A 4,541-nucleotide genomic window follows, 5' to 3' on the forward strand; every position below is an offset into this window, starting at 1 on the left:
TCACAGATTTGGACTAAAATACCATTTTCGTGTTAAAACCTTATTATAAATACATGTTAAACATGTAGAGCATTTGGAAAAACTTGAACATTTTAAGATTTGCGTTCAAAGTTGTTTTTCTTGTAGCCTCTATCAGAACTATTAGCAAAAGCTACCACAAATACATAAATCCAATAATTTCACAGATTTGGACTAAAATACCATTTTCGTGTTAAAACCTTATTATAAATACATGTTAAAGATTTAAGATTTGCGTTCAAAGTTGTTTTTCTTGTAGCCTCTATCAGAACTATTAGCAAAAGCTACCACAAATACATAAATCCAATAATTTCACAGATTTGGACTAAAATACCATATTCGTCTTAAAAACTTTTTCACAAATAGATGTTGTACAAGTAGAGCATTTGGAAAAACTTGAACATTTTAAGATTTACGTTCGAAGTTGTTTTTCTTGTAGCCTCTATCAGCACTATTAGCAAAAGCTACCACAAAACCTTTTTCACAAATACATACATGTAGAGAATTTGAGAAAATTTCAACATTCTCAGATTTACGCTCAAAGTCTATTTGCCTGTTACCTGTATATTCGCTATAATCAAAAGCTACTACAAATACATGTAACCATACTTGTAAGCTTCACAGATTTGGACTTAAATACCATTTTCGCAAATACCTACATACATGTTGAGCATTTGGCAAAATTTGAACACGCTTAGATTTACGACCAAAGTCTATTTGCTTGTTACCTGTATACTCGCTATAACCAAAAGCTACCACAAATACATGAAACCATTAACTTTACAGATTTAGACTTGAATACCATTTTCGTGTTAAAACCTACTTTACAAATACAAACTTATAGATCATTTGGGAAAACTTGAACATTCTTCGATTAACGGTAAAATTCTATTTTCTTGTACATTGTATCATCACTTTTAGCAAAAGCTATGTCATAAATAATATATCATAAATCATATCAACATCGCAGATTTGGACTTAAATACCATATTCGTGTTAAAACCTTTTTCAAAAATACATGTTGTACATGTAGAGCATTTTAAAATTTACGTTCAAAATTGTTTTTCTTGTAGCCTCTATCAGCACTATTAGCAAAAGCTACCACAAATACATAAATCCAATAATTTCACAGATTTGGACTAAAATACCATTTTCGTGTTAAAAAATTATTACAAATACATGTTAAACATGTAGAGCATTTGGAAAAACTTGAACATTTTAAGATTTACGTTCAAAGTTGTTTTTCTTGTAGCCTCTATCAGAACTATTAGCAAAAGCTACCACAAATACATAAATCCAATAACTTCACAGATTTGGACTAAAATACCATTTTCGTGTTAAAACCTTATTACAAATACATGTTAAACATGTAGAGCATTTGGAAAAACTTGAACATTTTAAGATTTACGTTCAAAGTTGTTTTTCTTGTAGCCTCTATCAGAACTATTAGCAAAAGCTACCACAAATACATAAATCCAATAATTTCACAGATTTGGACTAAAATACCATTTTCGTGTTAAAACCTTATTATAAATACATGCTAAACATGTAGAGCATTTGGAAAAACTTGAACATTTTAAGATTTGCGTTCAAAGTTGTTTTTCTTGTAGCCTCTATCAGAACTATTAGCAAAAGCTACCACAAATACATAAATCCAATAATTTCACAAATTTGGACTAAAATACTATTTTCGTGTTAAAACCTTATTACAAATACATGTTAAACATGTGGAGCATATGGAAAAACTTGAACATTTTAAGATTTACGTTCAAAGTTGTTTTTCTTGTAGCCTCTATCAGAACTATTAGCAAAAGCTACCACAAATACATAAATCCAATAATTTCACAGATTTGGACTAAAATACCATTTTCGTGTTAAAACCTTATTACAAATACATGTTAAACATGTAGAGCATTTGGAAAAACTTGAACATTTTAAGATTTACGTTCAAAGTTGTTTTTCTTGTAGCCTCTATCAGAACTATTAGCAAAAGCTACCACAAATACATAAATACAATATTTTCACAGATTTGGACTAAAATACCATTTTCGTGTTAAAACCTTATTACAAATACATGTTAAACATGTAGAGCATTTGGAAAAACTTGAACATTTTAAGATTTACGTTCAAAGTTGTTTTTCTTGTAGCCTCTATCAGAACTATTAGCAAAAGCTACCACAAATACATAAATCCAATATTTTCACAGATTTGGACTAAACTACCATTTTCGTGTTAAAACCTTATTACAAATACATGTTAAACATGTAGAGCATTTGGAAAAACTTGAACATTTTAAGATTTACGTTCAAAGTTGTTTTTCTTGTAGCCTCTATCAGAACTATTAGCAAAAGCTACCACAAATACATAAATCCAATAATTTTACAGATTTGGACTTAAATACCATATTCGTGTTAAAACCTTTTTCACAAATACATGTTGTACATGTAGAGCATTTTAAAATTTACGTTCAAAATTGTTTTTCTTGTAGCCTCTATCAGCACTATTAGCAAAGCTACCACAAACTCATTAAACCCTAAATTTCACAGATTTGGACTAAAATACCATTTTCGTGTTAAAACCTTTTTACAAATACATGCTAAACATGTAGAGCATTTGGAAAAACTTGAACATTTTAAGATTTGCGTTCAAAGTTGTTTTTCTTGTAGCCTCTATCAGAACTATTAGCAAAAGCTACCACAAATACATAAATCCAATAATTTCACAAATTTGGACTAAAATACTATTTTCGTGTTAAAACCTTATTACAAATACATGTTAAACATGTGAAGCATATGGAAAAACTTGAACATTTTAAGATTTACGTTCAAAGTTGTTTTTCTTGTAGCCTCTATCAGAACTATTAGCAAAAGCTACCACAAATACATAAATCCAATAATTTCACAGATTTGGACTAAAATACCATTTTCGTGTTAAAACCTTATTACAAATACATGTTAAACATGTAGAGCATTTGAAAAAACTTGAACATTTTAAGATTTACGTTCAAAGTTGTTTTTCTTGTAGCCTCTATCAGCACTATTAGCAAAGCTACCACAAACTCATTAAACCCTAAATTTCACAGATTTGGACTAAAATACCATTTTCGTGTTAAAACCTTTTTACAAATACATGCTAAACATGTAGAGCATATGGAAAAACTTGAACATTTTAAGATTTACGTTCAAAGTTGTTTTTATTGTAGCCTCTATCAGCACTATTAGCAAAAGCTACCACAAATACATAAATCCACTAATTTTACAGATTTGGACTAAAATACCATTATCGTGTTAAAACCTTTTTACAAATACATGTTAAACATGTAGAGCATTTGGAAAAAGTTGAACATTTTAAGATTTACGTTCAAAGTTGTTTTTATTGTAGCCTCTATGAGCACTATTAGCAAAAGCTACCACAAATACATAAATCCACTAATTTTACAGATTTGGACTAAAATACCATTATCGTGTTAAAACCTTTTTACAAATACATGTTTAACATGTAGAGCATATGAGAAAACTTGAACATTTTAAGATTTACGTTCAAAGTTGTTTTTATTGTAGCCTCTATCAGCACTATTAGCAAAAGCTACCACAAATACATAAATCCACTAATTTTACAGATTTGGACTAAAATACCATTATCGTGTTAAAACCTTTTTACAAATACATGTTAAACATGTAGAGCATTTGGAAAAAGTTGAACATTTTAAGATTTACGTTCAAAGTTGTTTTTATTGTAGCCTCTATCAGAACTATTAGCAAAAGCTACCACAAATATATAAATCCAATAATTTCACAGATTTGGACTAAAATACCATATTCGTCTTAAAAACTCTTTCACAAATAGATGTTGTACAAGTAGAGCATTTGGAAAAACTTGAACATTTTAAGATTTACGTTCGAAGTGGTTTTTCTTGTAGCCTCTATCAGCACTATTAGCAAAAGCTACCACAAAACCTTTTTCACAAATACATACATGTAGAGAATTTGAGAAAATTTCAACATTCTCAGATTTACGCTCAAAGTCTATTTGCCTGTTACCTGTATATTCGCTGTAATCAAAAGCTACTACAAATACATGTAACCATACTTGTAAGCTTCACAGATTTGGACTTAAATACCATTTTCGCAAATACCTACATACATGTTGAGCATTTGGCAAAATTTGAACACACTTAGATTTACGACCAAAGTCTATTTGCTTGTTACCTGTATACTCGCTATAACCAAAAGCTACCACAAATACATGAAACCATTAACTTTACAGATTTGGACTTAAATACCATTTTCGTGTTAAAACCTTCTTCACAAATACAAACTTATAGATCATTTGGGAAAACTTGAACATTTTAAGATTTACGTTCAAAGTTGTTTTTATTGTCGCCTCTATGAGCACTATTAGCAAAAGCTACCACAAATACATAAATCCACTAATTTTACAGATTTGGACTAAAATACCATTATCGTGTTAAAACCTTTTTACAAATACATGTTAAACATGTAGAGCATTTGAGAAAACTTGAA

Source organism: Bactrocera oleae, chromosome 2 (assembly GCF_042242935.1).
Source record: "Bactrocera oleae isolate idBacOlea1 chromosome 2, idBacOlea1, whole genome shotgun sequence".
NCBI classification, from domain to species: domain Eukaryota; kingdom Metazoa; phylum Arthropoda; class Insecta; order Diptera; family Tephritidae; genus Bactrocera; species Bactrocera oleae.